The sequence below is a fragment of the Scleropages formosus genome, chromosome 8, assembly GCF_900964775.1.
Source record: "Scleropages formosus chromosome 8, fSclFor1.1, whole genome shotgun sequence".
NCBI lineage: Eukaryota > Metazoa > Chordata > Actinopteri > Osteoglossiformes > Osteoglossidae > Scleropages > Scleropages formosus.
The window spans coordinates 1,339,212-1,357,633 of NC_041813.1; positions in this window are offsets into that span (position 1 = coordinate 1,339,212).

Genomic DNA, 18,422 nt, shown 5'->3' on the forward strand with positions numbered 1-18,422 from the left:
GAATAACATTTAACTTGTCTTGTTTTGAGAAGGTAAGTGACAACAATATGTGACAGATATATGACTGAGATCTGAAGAGCTCTTACCGAAGATATTCACAACTTCTGTGCAAATTACAAAGCTATCGCTTTTTCTAGTACAATACAATGTTAATTCAGTTGCGACTGCAGCTAGTTAAGCATAGTTTTCCCCGAAAACACCTCTTTGTGAAATTTATTTATTTAAAGTTATTAAATTTAGTTTCAGGCTCAAGTTCCAAGAAGAACTCTGCCTCTGTACCCTTAACTTGATGGATAAAATGTGAAAATGTGGAAACTGCCTTGGACTAAAGAAATCTGTGAAACCAAGAAGTTTTTAAGGAAAAAATCAAACCAGCAGACCTTGCAGCTCTCAGAGGTCACACTTGTGAATCAGTGATTCCCATCTATCTCTGATGGCCATTTTTATATTTTAATATTGTATAATGGAACTTCCTGTTGGAGAATATACAAACAAAATCACTTGCCTTTTTGTTCCACACACACACACAGTTTCTGAACTGCTTGTCCCATGCAGGGTCGCAGGGAACCAGAGCCTACCTGACAACACAGGGCGTAAGGCCAGAGGGGGAGAGGACACACCCAGGACAGGACGCCAGTCTGCCGCAAGGCACCCTAAGCAGGACTCGAACCCCAGACCCCTCCAGAGAGCAGGACCCAGTCCAACCCACTGCGCCACCGCGCCACCGTGCCACCACACCCCCCTATGCCTTTTTGTTCCTATTATTTAAATCATATTTGACTGTGTGGGAAATATACTTAATATTATTGCTTATATTTATTTAACTGATGCTTTTCTCCAAAACAATTTACAGTGTTAGTCTACCTACAGCTTTTTACCCATTTATACAGCTGGGTAATGTTACTGGAGTAATTTTAGGGCAAGTGCTCAAGGGTACTACAGCTGGAAGGGAGGATGGAACCTGCAACCTTTGGGTCCAAAGGTAGCAATTCTACCTACTATGTTACCAGCTGTCCCATGACTGTCTCCTCCCACAAACCAAAGAGATGCTTTTCAGTTGATGCTGCATGTGTGATGACCATGTGATAGACTCATGTCCTTTTAGTCGCATACCCTGCCTCATATATCACGGACAGGCTCCTTACAATGGCTTACCTGTTTATTATAGCTCTTAGTGTATTAGTTATGGGTACACATCTTGCTCAAAGGTATTATAGTGCAAGGTGGAATTTGAACCTGGGCACTTCTGGTGCAAGACAGCAGCTCTAACCACTGGGCTCCCTGCTCCCTCAAGACACTATCTAAAAATATTGAGTTGAGGCATCAAGGGCAGAACCCAAAATAGTGGCCTACGTGGAATGATTACAGGACAAATAATACCCTACTGTCAATAGATAAACTGATTCACTTTCAGTATAAGCAACCAAATTACACATACTGTATACGCACATCGCTCTCCTTGTTGTATCTGGAAAAGCAGCTGTCAAAGCATCCTGCCTATAAGAACGGTGGGGTCAAATGTGTCTTGAGGGGAGCATACATTGCCTTTGAGTTTCACAATGTGTCACCCATGCATCATCGTACAGTATACTGAACCCAAAGTGAGAGAGAAAGAAAGAGAGAGAGAGAGAGAGAGAGAGAGAGAGAGAGAGAAAGAGGGCTTGGCAGCCAATGCTTTTGGTGGAATATAGTGTATGTCATGCCACAGGGTTAGGCGAGCATTCACATTGAGAAACAAAGAGAGGCCACACAGAGGGCACATCTATATTTCAACAGCTCAATGCAGCCAGAGGAAAAAACAGCCAAGAGAACTGCATGTGTAAAAAATGCATGTTGTTGGTAAGGGTGAGGTTGTCATACCAGATGTACATTTCTTACCATCAAGGAGGATACAAGTTTCATAACTGATGGTTTCCCAGAAGGTGCAGCATGTACACATGGTATAATGTGTTGGTCATTCTTAAACAAAGCACAGGCAATCAGTTTTTTGTGGGGCTTCTGAAATCTCAAAGAAACAGAGCACAGATTTTATGAGAATGCGCCATAATAAATGAATAAATGTAAAATAAACATAAAAAACAAATGGATTTAAAGAGCCATAACCTTAAAACCTTAAATACATTACTATTTTATCCATTAAAATTTTAAGATTTCTTCTCATCTGAAGACCAGTCCCGCAATGATGGACATTTCTTCGTAAATAACATTAGATGTAGGTATTGCAGAATTAGGGTTACAAGCGAAGGCATTCAGTGCATGTAGTAAAAAAGATCATTTCAGAGAAACCTTTGCAGAAAATTATGTTGATCTTGGCACTTCTTAATTATCCTATTTCTTAGAAGGTAAAAAGCACATCTGAAAATGGCCTAGAGTCTCTAATCATAGTCATTACATTTACTGCGGTACGTTTCATTCATCCAGCTAATGTATTTATCCAGACCAAGGTGGCCATTGCTGCTGAAATGCAATACATTAAGTTAAATAAATTAATAAAATACACTTCTCTAATTGGGGGATCTAGGGCTAAGTAAGTGCACTTTTGGGAAAGAAGTCATACATTTAAAATAATTTCACACAGTTTATGTTCATTGACTGGCAGTAACTGAGGATTATCTAGTACAAACAGCCTTCAAATTTTTTGTGAATCATCATTCCATAAGAATCACTTTTAACATTTTTAAAATGTTTTTAGAGATATTTCCTGGAAGAATGACTTTAAGCAACACTAATAGCAAAGTAAAAAAAGGAATATATGACCAATGTTAAAGGGGGGCACAGTGGCGCAGTGGGTTGGACCACAGCCCTGCTCTCCGGTGGGCCTGGGGTTCAAGTCCTGCTTGGGGTGCCTTGCGACAGACTGGTGTCCCGTCCTGGGTGTGTCCCTTCCCCCTCTGGCCTTACGCCCTCGGTTCCCGGGTAGGCTCTGGTTCCCCGTGACCCCGTATGGGACGAGCGGTTCTGAAAATGTGTGTGTGTGTGTGTGTGTGTGTGTGTGTGTGACCGATGTTCTTTTTCAAACTTATGATTTTAAACAGTTGCGGAGAAATATCTCCAGCTGACTTTTCAAATTAAATAAAGTCTAAAGTACAATAATCAATCCTCAGGAAACACTTGAAGTGTGTGATGCTGAAGGCTACTGCATCCCATCTTTTGCTTTTTTTGCCTTGGCATGAAGGAGGCAGCCCAGGCACCACCCTGTCCCAAGATCAGGAACACTTAAGATGATGAATTTTTCATCAAGCAGGCAACGTCAGATGGAGTTTCATAATACCGTAAGGAATACACCTGAATTTATTAATAGAAGGATCGCAATATTGAATAAATAAGGAGGTTTTAGCTGATTTTCTGATTCAGACTCCTGAGGGAAGGTTATGACAAAGATATTTTTCGTTATGGTAAAAAATTGGTAGATTTTAAAAGATCTAAGTGATGACCTCGGATACAGGTTCCATGCCGCACTGGCTGCAGAATCCGGTTGTTTCATAAAGGGAATCCCTATGCTGAAATAGTGAGTGCCTCCATTAAATTTAAACATCAATCTTGGAAAGACATTAATTCTAAGGCTATTGCAGACAGCCTAATGAGCAGAAGAATCATTTATGGCTTTTTCTTTAAACTTTTATATTTGTGCACTTTAACCTGAAATATGACTACACTTAAAAGTAATTTACATATAGATGTCATGCAGTACTGCAAACGCTCATCCTCACATTTACAGAACGTGTCTTTGCTGTATTTGGAGTCTCTACTGTATAAATGGAATCACAATTAGACAAATCAGCTGCCTATTTATCTCCCTAGTTGCAAACATGTGTGATCCATGTAAGGAATACGAAGATGTGTACCCTTCTAGTCTACAGGAGTTATCAGTAGTGCAGCAAGCCCAATTTCTAACGCATCCTTGCAGAGGCTTCAGTGCAAACTCCAAACGAATAAATCTGAGTCATGCTGTGATGGTTTAGTTATTTATTTTGCATTTACAGGATTTTTACAAAGAGCAGCATGGTGGTACAGCCACAAATACTCGTTCCTCATAGTTCAGCTGCGGTCCAGAGTTTGCGTATTCTGCCCGCTTTCCTGTTGGTTTCCTTCTGGAATCCAAAGATGTTCCAGGTGAACTGGTGACTCTGAACCACGTGTAGTGTGGGAATGTATGAGTTGAAGAGTGTGTGATTGCGCTGTGATGGACTGGCATCCCAGTCCAAGGTGTGTCCTGCCACATCTAGTACCCTGTGCTTCCAGCATGAGCTCAGGACCATTGAACTCCTGCATGTGGACAAGCACTTACTGATAGTGAGTGAATCTCTACAAGCATCTACATAAACTGGAAATGTATAATATATGTAAAAACGTGCCAGTTTCAACACGGGACTTTTGCCTGTGGACTTACAGCAAGTGGTTCTGAACGGCTTAGCAGGCGTCTCCTTCTCTGGAGGAAACATTTGGTCCGAGTGGAGCAGGTCAGCTGTACTTGTATCGTGTTTGGACGTGTCCTGTGCTGTCCTGTCAGTTTGCCCAGCTGTGAATTTTGTCAATTTCACGTTCAAATTCCAGTGTCGTCAAACTGCTGCCCCGGTAATATCCCCAGAGAACCACAGTTACACTGCTAAGTATAACATTTCACACTACTTACAGCAGTTATTCACACATGTCTCTGGCAAATGCGAAATTGTATTTTTAACCCACAACAAATCTGGATTGCGCCACACTGGTGCTGAACCCACTGGGGCATGTGGCAGGGCATCAGCAGTAGGCCACCAGGGAGTGTTGGGGGGCTGGATAATGAGATTGCTAGTGGGGCAATGATGGGCGAGGTCCCACAGAAGAGGCTCAAGATCCTTTTTCTTGCATTATTTCAATTATGTCAGAGAGATAACTCTGGAAACATCAAAACTGCATGCATTAATCTAGACCAGTGTGCACGGAAAGCATATTGTAGTTGTCTAATGGATCAAAAATTTGAGCTGCTCCAATCTTTACGATCATGTCGATCAAAACAAAGCCTGCTGGAAAAAAACTTGAATAAATCAACAATGAAACTTTCATTATAACTGAAGCTGTTTGACTCCAAGGCATTTTACCGATGCCAGCATTTTAAAGAATAACCAGTGGGCTCAATATGACTTGTTCCAGTCCATATATGTATTTACTGTTTCAAGGTGTCAAGATCCAAATGGAAATGAAGAAGCAGTAAAACTACCTGTTGGTATGTGAGTGTTTATCCATAGTGGCCTGGTGCTGTATCAGAGAGGAGGGAACTTTATCTATTGTCACTACTGAGTCCTCTGTGCTTCCAAGATGGGTTACAGCTTCATACAAACATAGGGAATGGATTACCATAACCCTTCATGGACAAGCTCTTCTTGAAAAATGGATGGATAGATGGATAGATGGATGGATGGATGGATGGATGGACGGATGGATGGACGGATGGATGGACGGATGGATGGATGGACGGATGGATGTCCAGTGTGGTTTTGGATGATTAAATGCCTATTCTACAATGAAACTTAAGTTTTAGATTTTACCCAAACAAGTCCCAGGTTAATTTAAATGAAGAGAACTAAATTAAACCTATGCATCGTCTCTTCGGTAAACCCTCACAGCTCCTCAACCCAACGGCCTCGTAGGGTCCCTGAATGATGTCCTCCTTTAGTCTGAGTGTCCCTGATTCCAGACTCCTGGTACCATGCGTCTCTAATGAGGAGCAATCGGCCAAGTAATCTTCGGCTCTCTCCGGGAATTGAGGCCAGCTGCACACCCAGTCGTCCTGCTGCCTCACTGCCAAAGGCAGCCCTCCCCCAAACACAATCATAGGACATTCATGCCAAAAGTGGCAATCATTTTCTAGGACAGAATTCATTTGGAAGCAGAGTTGGTCACTTTGCTTTCAAAAGTTAAATAGTATATCATATATACAGTACCCAACAGAGCGAAATACAAAAGATATAATAAAAAGAACATGTAGACGTGTTTAAATAACAGGTTATTACTGTTCGTGTAATAACTTAGGTGTAATAAAAATTTGTCTCTGGTTCATGAGTCTGGGAAGTGCTAAAGTTTCTGTGTTATGAACCGAAAAGGATCATGTACTATACATATAACACACCACACAAGTGAGTTTTTTCAAAGTGAAGAATGTAGAAGCTGCCTCTTACCAGGAAATTACCACAGTGATGTGTATGAGGCACAGTTCTTAGTGTCCATTTTCCTGGTTGCTCTAAGGAGTAATACACCCACAGCATCTTTGACAGGGCAATGAACAAAGTATTGAGAGATATATGACTAATAAGCACCATTTAGAGACTGATGCTTTCCTGTGAGGTGTCTTACGGGACAAACTATTATGTGTTTGTTTTATTTGAAACAATGAATGGAAACAAACTGCTGGTATTTTGCTCACGGTTGTGAAAATCACTGCTAACAACTGGGGAGCAGGACACCCGGGAAATTAGAAGATCTGGAGTGGAGGAGCGCACCCCAGCTGATCTTTGAGCTCTCGGAATGTAAAGAAAACATTCAGCGCTTCCAGTTCCCTGCTTTTGGGTCTCCATTAACAACTGAAAAGAAATGAACAAAAGAAAATGACTTCCAGCCAAGATGGACCAATTCCATGCCTCTGTGCCACAAGTAATTTGTTTTGGGGGAACCGGGCTAAAGATTAAAAAAGGGAAAAGAAAAATGACTTTGAGAAGCATACAATTAAAGGTAAAAAGAACATTTAGTAAGAAAAAGGTGCAAGGTCAAAGGTTCAGTTTTTGTGTTTTTTTGTTTTTAAATCTGTTTGTATCGACTTAAAGAAGTCTGAATACAGCACCATGTGTTATTCACAGTCCAACTATTTTGAATATTTAAAAATATATCATATGCTTTCGGTAAGACATAATTTAATCCGCAGATAAACACGCAGATGCATCTTATCACATTTAAATGTCATAAATAATAATTACTCCCTCTTTTCTCGGTTCCATAATAATTGCTAGATAATTTATGCACCTGTTTTCCTTACCGATAAATAGTAAACAATTGAACGTTATTGTAGAATCGTCAGCACTGATACTGATACAGAAGCTGTGGTCTGTTAGTTTCGACAGAGACGTGTGAGCAAAGAAGTTGTGCTAGATGACATGTTAACAATGAAAGCAAAGATGAAAGAGAAAGGATTCTTCATTTAATTGAAAAAAAACCGTAATGCTGGAAAGGTGAATCATCTTTCAAAGGCATTTCTCCGGGTGTCTTTAAGCACAGATGCTCAGAAGCTGCAGAATGTGTTCACGTTCTCATTTCTTAATTGCTTAAATACACTCATTATTTGAACGGGAACAAACATCAACGTGTGTCGCAGGTGTGAATCACTTGATAATTAAAGAAACGAAAAGCCCAAAAGGGAGTGTGGTTCTCGAAGTGTTATTGTCAGATATATAATGGTCCCATTTTTCACCAAGTGCCTTAACTGCTTTGTTGAAGTAATTATTTGGCTCGTATGGTGACCTGCTCTGTCATAATTTAAAATCTTCTCTGAGTTCGGGGTTGCAAGTCCTGGAATACCAGCATGGGTTCTGGGTTTTGTTCATGTCCACGATCAGTCCTTTGAAGGCTCTAAATTGACTGTGGTCCTGTGTGTGAGGTGCAGTGTGTGAGGTACAATGTGCTGTAATGTTCAGGTGTGCTCACCCTGTCCATGTAGTTTAGGCATTGACAAAGAAATGCCAGCTCATTCACCTTTTATCAATAACTATGCGTCCAATGCAGGTTTGCGGGAGTGGGGGACGTGGACGTGTGCGGGAGGTGTGTATTGTGAGACAGGGCACACCCTGGACGGGATGCCTGTCCATCTCAGGGCGATCGCACACGCTCATTCATTTACACTCATGCTGCTGCCAATTTAGAGTCACCGATTCACCTGAAACAGGACTTTGCACCATGGGAAGAAACCCATGAGAAGAGAGGGGAAAAATTCAAACAGACTTAAGCAGATATGAATTTGTAAGTAAAGCAGAGTCCGGGAGCAGTGAGGCTCCAGTGCTGCTCAGTGCCTCACTCTTCTGCCTCGAGTTCAGTCCAAATGATCTCACCTGTCGCTCGGAAGAAGCGTTTTTCTCAATAGGTTCAGGTATTTACTTACAGCTGAGCCAGTGCTTTATTTCAGGTGGTGGAAGAACTGCCTGATTACATTGTATATTTTGACAACTGTTCCCTTCTTTATGCTAAAAATGCTCAGTACTTCTGTAATAATATTGGCAGAACTTTTCCAAAATGTAATAACAGGGCTTCGGTACAGGCCAGCACAACCTCCGCTGCTAATGTGGCACAGCAACTGTGGAAGGCAGATTTTTATTTTGGGTGTTTGTTTTTAAGTCACATGAATTTTTAATTTTTATTCCTTCCAAGTTTTTCCCAAAAAAATAAAAATTCTACCTGTTCAAAGAAAGTCCTTATAGAGACCACATCTCCAAGAACAGCTCTGTGTGCACTGCTTTGAGTTAAGCCCCTTCACACAGTGTGTGGAAGCGTCTGTTTGCAGGTAAAGCAGGTGAGGTTGAGATTGTGGTTCTGAAGGTCCGGATGACTGTGGTTGGGAGGAGGTGCTGTGACGAAAGGCAGAATTACAAAGGAAAGTTTGCCTTTTATTTCATTATTAACCTTCATATAGCACACATGTATAACATATAAATAGCATGTCAGGGACTGTGATCATTAGGAAAATTTCACAAATAATGCTATTTGAATACTACTGTATGTGTTCACATCATGATTTTAGTAGTTGTTAACTCCTAGATGCCAGTGTGTGTGTTGGGCAGCTCTGTGATAGAATGGCTTTTGGAAGCAGTCCTAGACAGATGGATGATTCTTCATGATAAAGTTTATCATAATAGACTTTATGCCTTTTTGTAAAATTTACAACCAGATTTGTGGAATAAAAAAATGCACGGAAGCATTTAATCATTACGTGCACGAAAGTTCCATTGTTCTTCTGCAGGCTCATTATGTGGATTAATTTCAAGTCCATTAAAATACTTTTGTAAAAATCTGAGGAGGAGATGGGGAATGATGCAAAATAAGTTCTTCCCCTGTTTTCTGTAACTAACTCCTCTCTTTCCCTTCCTATGCTGCCCTTCTGTTTTCCATTGTGCAGTTCTCTCCTCCTTTCTGAAAGGGTTAAAAGCGCTTTTTTGTTTTTGGAAAATCTTGTTGTCCGTGCAGGAGATCTTCACAGCCTGATTATCAAAGAGTTGTCTAACTTTTGTCGTCTCTCTGCGAAAAAACCATTAATTCGATTGTGGAAATTAAATGCTAGGTGCAAATGTTAGGAGCTGACATGCAGTGGGAGACAGTGTGTTACCAGGGAAACACAGTGTAATTAGAAATACTCGCTCTAATGACACACACCTGGGGCTTCCAGAGAGCACCAAGTCAGAGCACTGCTGCATGGTTTGTTTTCGTCAATACTGAAGGCACCAAGTGCTTGGGGAGGGTTAGTGATCTGCAGGACTAGCTTGTCACATGGTTTTGAATGCAATTTTAGATATTTGCAGGTTTGACTCTTGATTCTCTTTTGATCGTCACCTTGCTGACAGGTATCCACAGGTCGCAGGGCTGCAGCAGGCCATAGATCTGGTGACAGACTCTTTAAAAGCATAAATATAAAATAAGTCAACTGGAAATGGTGTATGCGTGTGCTCTTGCGTGTGATCGAGGTTAAAATTCAAGGTCTCTTCGACAGAACGTTGCAGTTAATTTCTGCATTATGTGATTGAGTCAAAGTGGTTTTTTGTAAGAAAAATGGGTGGAGGAGATAGAATGGCTGGAGCAGCCAAGCCACACCACTCTGGTAAGATTGACAGGGGAGCCGCAGGTCAGCTTTGTGTTTCTGGCTGCATGGAGGGGAAATGACTTCTTTGCATTCCCTAGATAGACCCGTGTCTCTGCGATTGCCTCTAGCTGTAGTCGTTCCACAGCAAGTCTTCATAAGCACTGGAAGGTGTAGGATCTCGTGCTGCAAACCTTCCATGCAATAAGTCTGAGGTCAAAATGAAACTTACTCATCTCAGACAAGCATCTGCACTACACTGGGATGGAGTATTTACAGCGCATGTGAAGAACTGAAGGAGGGCAAACTGATTCTAGAACCACTTTCTAAGAAGTCGCATTTTAAATGAAGGCTTTGCTGTGGGTGATGTAGAAGAAAATTCTTGCCCACATATCCCACTCCCATGGTCATACAGAAAATAAATGTTTTAAGATTGTTACCACAATTTTAAAGGTGATGATTAAAGGCAATCTGCAGCAGACAAAAAGAAAAATCACATGAAGGTGTCACACTACAGAGGAACATGGGTAAGCAGCAGTTGAAGACATAAAGCATAAATTAACCTTAAACACAACTGAGCGCCATGCAGTTGGATCAAAGTAACAGCAGAGTGGTGTAAAATACCTGTAGTTAATATGGCCACTTTGAAGGATTGCTGATGCTCACTGGATCATGGACATCTAGAGTATGAAAGTGAGTAGGCAACACTGCGGGCTATGTGAGGGAACTGGCCAACGATGCGCATCAACAAGAGAGCCCCCATCGTGCTAAGAAGACTTGGGGCTGGAGCCACTAGGCCTTGAGCAATACAAGATTACCATGTTGGAGCCCAGAACGGGGAAAGAATGGAAGTTGGTCCAAGGACACAGCGAGAAAACCCTCTTCGATGAGTGTATAGAATTTAACTACTCCCCGTTCACTAATCTTTATGAGACATAAAGATGTAATAAAATACGTACGTCTCCATATTATCCACAGGTTAATAACGTGGTAATCCTTGTGAGTGGCCCTCAAGTCATTGCAAAGGTTCTTGGGTGAGCACAGAACATCTAAACAGAAACATAACTATCCTATATCAGCACCATGTTGAAATTCTAATTTCTTACAACAGATTACTGTTGCGCAGGTGAACAAAATAATTTGACACCTAATGTAACGCTGGGACCTGGAAATACAGGTAAATTCTCTTTAGGACTCGTATACATTTGTGTCAGCAGCTGTGCTCTGTTGAAACAGAGGGCAGACTTGGTTCCTCAAAGGGGACGTTTATACGTAATTCCTAATTTAAAGGCATCGAATCCAGAGCTTTTACTCGCTACTTGAGGCAGCTTTGATTTTCTTGCTTTCAATTTAATGTTGATGGGAAAGAATGCTGGGGGTTCTACAAAACTATGGGAACGAGTACCGCTGGGAACAAAGGGTTAAGGGAAGCTCAGCTCATAATCAAATGGATGATTCCAGACAACAGAATTCCTCTCGTTGGTTGTTGGTCCAGAGCAGTCATTAAATGTGCTGAGATGGACGTCGCTTTGGACAAAAGCGTCTGCTAAATGAATAAATGTAAATGTAAAAGCAACAACAAAGTAAACATAAAATAAACACTCATGAGGACATTTAGGAAAAAATACAGAGTGATAATAAATTAACTATGTGCAGAACCTAATTATGTCCAGTGTAAGGCAACAAATAAAGTCAAATATCACATTGACACTGTCAATCAACCTTTGATTAATGTCCAAATAATATCACAAGTGAAAGATCAGATTCATGATGGTGATGCTGATTATTACTATTATTATTTATTTACAATGTTAAGATCGACACAATGATTATACTATTTTACAGCCAATTCATTTTTACTCGTGCTGCTATCACTCCTGCTCTGATCAGTCCAGGTGAACAGCTTTGCTGAATGATATTAGAGCAGGAATTCAAACCCGGGTCTTTTGAGTCCTTAGAAAAATAACCAGTGAACAAACATCTATTAAGTCAGTTACTTAAATCATTGTGACCATGTGTTCTTTTCAGGTAGCAGACTGTAGCAGACAGTGTGTCGTTATTTGTCATATTTACAGACTTACAGACTTAATTTTGTGTGATTGGGAACACCGCAGTACATTGTGCACCATGTCTCACTCTCTGTGTTTCCAAGGTTGATGCTGCAGTTCTATAGGACTCACTGAGAAGTGAGAACTCATTTTTCAATGTGTCTTTTCTGTTTTGTTATATTTTCCGTTAATAATTATTTTTTTACATGTCTGTTTTTGAATTTGAAAATTAGAATAGTGAATTTTTAAATGAAGTCTTAATTTGTTCAGCATATACATAAATATGATGTATTATTATACATATAGGGGGTGCGGTGGCACAGTGGGTTGGACCACAGTCCTGCTGTCCAGTGGGTTTGGGGTTCGAGTCCCGCTTGGGGTACCTTGGGATGGACTGGCATCCCGTCCTGGGTGTGTCCCCTCCCCCTCCGGCCTTACGCCCTGTGTTGCCGGGTTAGGCTCCGGTTCCCCGCGACCCCATATGGGACAAGCGGTTCTGAAAATGTGAAATGTGTGTGTATTATACGTATATTATTAAAGAAGAATTTTTGAAAAACTATTACGTCTTTTTATTATGAAGTGATTTGTTGCAGCATTTTATGGAAACTATGACTTTAACATGTTCTTTCTCCATGTAAAAATTATTTAATCATTTCATACAGATTGATTGTGTGCCTTACACAAATTTTGACATGCAGAAACACATTTCAGGTACTAAGACAATTATGTGATTCTTTCTGACAAGTTGAGACCTTGTCATTGCTGTTGGCTGTCTGTATTGAAACTAGTTGTCACAGCTTTCAAAATAATTACTTTAATCCTACCAAAAGTATCTTTATATATGAAAACTGGAAGATCTGTAAGTACTGTGTTAAATATACAGCATAAAATTGAGAATAAGCATCTCACCTCTTGCTGTTCTTTGCTGCAGAATTGCAAAATCTAAAAAAAATGAATATATTTCTATTCTCGCTGCTATTTAGACTAATTTTTATTCTCTCTGTACACTAGTTAACTGTCAAGCTAGCATTCAACTGCTGTGCAAGTAAGTGAATTATCAGAAAATAAATTATATTCTATTAATGAATTCTTCACCACTGTTTTGTTCTATTGAAAAAAATCCATAGTATTGTTATTATTGAATAACCTGCATTATCTTCACTGACAGAAGAAATCTTTATCTGCAGTTGTGGTGAATGTAAATATTTAATCTATGGAACTGATTAAGTAATTACCATGCTCTTAGGACTGTTTAACTCTGAAATTGGATGGCTTACCACATACGAGTCGATAAGGTTTTTACAGGTTTTTCTCTTTTTTTCTTAAAAAGCTTCTACTCTCACAATAGAAAAATTTGTAGCGTAAGAAGAAACAGAAAGAGGTTGGTGCAGTCTCCACCCTGCACCAGTAAATCATCTGATGACTGGCAAGTTTTTTGGGGGGATGCTGCTGGGAATCTTTTTCATTGCTCTTCCTGTCTCTTTGCAGAAACCTATGTGACCTAGAACATTGCCAGTTATGAAAAAAAAATGTTTCCGGCACATGTACTCAAACTTTTGACGGATACTCTATTCCTGTAATTGTACAAATGTTACTATATGATGTCAGTGTCATCCATACAGTATCCGTGATGCTGAAACTTTGTTACATTTACACTACTTGTGAACTGTAACTCATAGTTGACCTGACACAACGGAATGAGCCAAAAATAAAGATAAAACCTGAACAATTTTTGATTGATAAAACCAAAGCTACACGGTGGTGCTAACACCTTCTGTGATTGCCCCCCGCCCCCCACCCCATTTAATCATCATTAAAGGAAAATGTCGCTCCCTCCACACCCTCACAGACGTTCCCACAGGGACAGCAGAGCACACATGTGTCCGTTCATGTGTGTTGCGGACAAGCAATGGCAGCTGGACATCTGGTCGTCTCTCTTCTCGTCCAGGGAGGATTGAGTAACACCTGCTCCTTCGGTACTCTGCTTGAACTCTGTCTAACACAAATGTGAGAACATGCTTGACAGAAGCCTCGATAATTGAACTGCCAACAATTTGCGGATTTCTGTCCCTACAAACTTCTGGACATCCGCCGAGTGGACGCAAGGACACATGGATAATTAGGGCGACGCCAAACAGCGCGGAGGCCGGCGAAGAGCGGAAAACACTTCTCCAAATCAGAACGTACTGTTATGATTCGATTAATTATTCATACTGCCCTCAAAAGAAACTTTTATATGTACAGATTCAAATTAGAATTCCGCATTTGCAGACAAGCGCTGAACAGTTCAGCTTTAGCACTGATTTATTATGCATTAAAAATATTATTCAACCTACCTTCAAGATTTTAAAGGTGAACTTATATCTGAAAGCAATTTGGCCAAAACTTGGATGGCCAAATAACCTGTGAATTAATATCAGAGCGTGAGGAAGGACAATGAGAAAAGAAGATGCGTTTGGCCCCACATTTGCCATATTTTTTCATTCTAATTGAATTACATTTCCTGTACACATCTTGGCTGGTTGTAAAATATGTCCACAGCTGTGTATGTGACAAGATATCCTCCAGTGCCAGCATTACCTTTTACAGTATCTCATTTCCATTCCCTTTCTTGTTCTTCCAACACAGAAATGATAAATGCCAACTATGCTCCATCACTCAGTTTAAATTTTCACTGCTTAGAAGGGAAAGCAAAGTCAATTTGTTTGCTAATATAGTAAGCAAAACTTTTTTTTAATCAAACAGCTTCTCAAAAAACTTCTCCCACTGTCTCTCTCTTAGAATTGTTTAACTCTATCGTTTCCATTGTCCCGGAGTGTTCTCTGTTTTCTAGTGTTTAATGCAGAATTAATGATCAGAACTGAAGACCCCATTGCATCTGAGCTCCCAGCAAGTATCACAAGACTCCAGAATTTTTCATATATTCTATAACGTTGTTTGACAACCAAGGTTAATAAACAAAACAACTTAATGCCCTTTTAGCATTTTAGGCTGAACACTGTCAAGAATTTTTTTTTAAAGATGCCAAAGAGGTTGTCTTAGTTTCTCCAGAGAATCAAACAGAACCAGCAGTTTTTTGTCTTATTTATGTATTTATTTAATTTTTTTTTGGAAGTACAACTCATTCTCTGTTACCGTGAGCATGTGCATTTCTGGATAAAACTTGAAATGATGTGGATTATCTGGCACAGTTTCAGAATAACTTACACAATAGGCCTCAGTAATTGATATTCCATGGACGTATTTGAAATGAAACTATAAAATGAATGAGATTAGAACTCTGCTAATGCTCCGTCTGCATCATATCTCATCCCGAGAACAATAACAAGAGAAAGACGAGACACTCGCTTTTAATCAAGGGAACATTTTTAAAATGTGTAAAATAAAAGGCTGCTTTTCACCAGCTTAATACATCATTAAGATGTGAGGTGTTTTCTGGGCACTCTTTGTGAATCATGCTGCATTTATCGAAGGGATTTCCACCGCCGAGCCGCCGGAGCATGGATGACAGAATGGTAATCGCCGGAACATCAGTGAGACCATACGGCCGCCCGCACCTGTCTCTCCCCGTGGCGTGCCGTCTCGCCAGCACGGTGCGGCTCTCTGCAGCCGCCGAGTCCCCCGCAATAAATCTCCAAATGATCCAAAACTTAGCAGAAAGGCTTCTTTCGCACACCATTAACCAGAGCGCTAACATAAATCACATTGGAAAGAACTCTGGGGGCCCCAACCACACACTTCTTAAGGCTCTCAAAGCCTGCCACGTTTGTTCAGAAAACTGGCAATTATCTGGAGAGAGAATTCCTATTATGTTTAGTCCTGTCCGGAAATCCACATGCCTTTGGTGCAGAAGGCCATCGTTTTTTTTCTCGTTTTCAGCTGTGTATTTTCACATCTCGCTTGGAAGACCGTGCTTGTTGTTTCCTTCAGACAATTTGCATGCATGCAACAAACGTATAATTACATTTTTTTATTTGGCAGATGATTTGTCCTTAATGACTTCCAGATCCACAGAGCACATATGCAGTGAATGCATAAAATAAAAACGAATATAAACACGAAGAGAGTCGGCCAGTGCAATTAGCTAACTGAGGCTTGGTCCGTTGTGACGAATGTTCCAGCTGATAAACGAGGCACCTCTAGGTGACATAGTAGCCATGGTGACTGCCTTCTAATCTGAACGTTCTCAGTTTCAGTCGGTAACCAGCAGTTCACTACCCTGTACTGATATAGCTAGAATTCAGTGCTCTATTAGTGGGTAAATCAGTGTAAAGCTGCTAATTGTACCAAGTGAACAATGCAGGTCACCCTGGTCCTTGGTGTCAAATAAAGAACAATTATGAATACAAGGAGGGGAAATTCAGTGAATTCACATCATCAACTTGAGCGTCATTACACACTAACTGCAAGTCGTTCTCTGTGGCCCAGGAGGCTATGAGGATCAGTCACACACATATTTACAGGGTATACAGTTCGCTGAAGTGTGCAGTTTTAAGGCACCATCTGGTTGTGACTTGCTGTGGAATGGAGATAAAGCGGAGGCTCCACGGAAGAAGTAAACTAAGGTCTTTCCTACCTTCTTCAAGGAGGGCGCCTAAGCATTTCTTTTCTCCCTACAGTTTGACTCGATTGCTGCTGCCGAGGGGCGGAAAGTGTCGACAATGAACTTATGGGGTTTCAGAGCATGCCGACCACATGCGAGCAAGAGAGCGGGAGAGGGAGGCTCCTGAAGGAGGGGAGCTGAGAACATTCTGGGCCAAGGTGCTTGCTTTCTTAATTGGGCAGCCTGGAGCTACTTGGAGCCAGTGAATCTGTTACCTTCTGCCCTTGGCTTATGGTGTGTGTGTGTGTATGACTGAGTGAGCTTCCCTTGTCCAACAGCGATCAGTGAGTCCCTTGGAATAGCCAGGAGGGGCTGTTTCTCCCATGAAACCTTGATTTGGTGTCATACTCTTCCAAAGACAGACCATCAATCACTGCACTGTTTCAGATAATCAGGACTGAGGGGCAGTTCCACGGCTAATGAGGTTACATACTCTTGTGGACCTATTTATGTCAACACATTCTCAAAATTTAGTTCAGTCAGTTATAAATATCTGAAAATGGGTTTTTACCTCTGTCCCGTAATGAAAAATAGTACAATTTCCACACAAGGAAAAATTCACATTTCTTGTAATTAGCACATCTGGATGTTAGACACCCATTCATCTCCCAAATCTGTAGAACTCAAGTAACTCTCTTGGGTTATTCATTTCACTATCCCTAGTTTGCTGGGTTTCACAGCCTGCGGTGACATAAAAACGCAAATAAAATTACCATTCAGTGTGTCTGATGGGATGCCATGAAACATAAGCAGGCTTTCCCGCTAAGCAAAGTCAGGGTCAAGTCTTTGTTATTTTTGCCCCAGTTGTAAGTAAGTAAGCCTTATAAAGTATGAAGCTTCTCACTTTCCCCTATAATAAAATATGCGCATGTACAAGCAACTGCAGGAGGAAATATTATAAGAGCGGCACATCCATTGATTTTTAGAGATTTGCTGAAGGTTTTCGAAACTCAGGGTAGGCCAGCACTGGAAAGGAAGCTTAGAGCAGCTCAGCCGTAGCCCTAAAATCAAGCAGTTCTTCATATGACCAACCTGGATGGGTTCACTTAACACCATAGGCCTTATTTATTAAATTGTTTATTGAGCTGACACTTCTCTTGAATGCAACTTACAATATTAAGCTACTTACAAATTTTTCTATAACTGGATACATTTTACTGTAACAATTCAGTGTAAGTACCATGATCAAAGGAGCTACAGGAGCAGGTAGGATTTTAACCTGGTCCGTTGACTGCAAGGTATTCGACCGAACCACTACAGCACCTGCTGCCGCTTCGAGATCACGGTCGCATCCTGGGGAATCTAGTCAATTAGAGCTGAGGCCGGGAGCCCGACGGATAGTGCTGGCCTACGAAATTAGGGTTCCTGGTTCGCCGATGGTCACACTGAGTGACCCCTGCAGACACAGAAGTTAGGGGCGAACATTCCTCTGTGTGTGTGTGTGTGTGTGTGTGTGTGCGTGTGTGTGTGCGCGTGTGTGTCATTTTGTGCTGTTAATGATCTGACGTTTGCTTTAGGAATAAGGACGAACACGAACATGAAGCACAGAGAAAATAGGCCTTAAAGCTTGTTATGTTTTGTTCATTAAAACGCACCTCTCACAATTCCATTTAATTGGTGTTTTTGCAAATTTCAAGGCACGTCAATTGGCTGTATGTTACTTGCTTTGTCATTAGTCCAAAATCAAAAGCACTTTGTCTTTTGCGTTATTACTAATTGAGCTAAAGCTGCTGTCCAGGACCTGCTTACACACAAATTTAATTAACACAGCTACTTTAAAATATCCACTTGATTCCAACATGACAATGTTTTGACAAAGGGTAATAACGGATGTCATTGGCAAAATATAAAATTGCAATAATAGCAGAAGCTTTAGCAGTTATCACCAGCCTGCTGCTTTTAACATATTTGTTTTGCCTGGAATTATTGAAACTGCTAATTTATCATCATTACAGCTGTG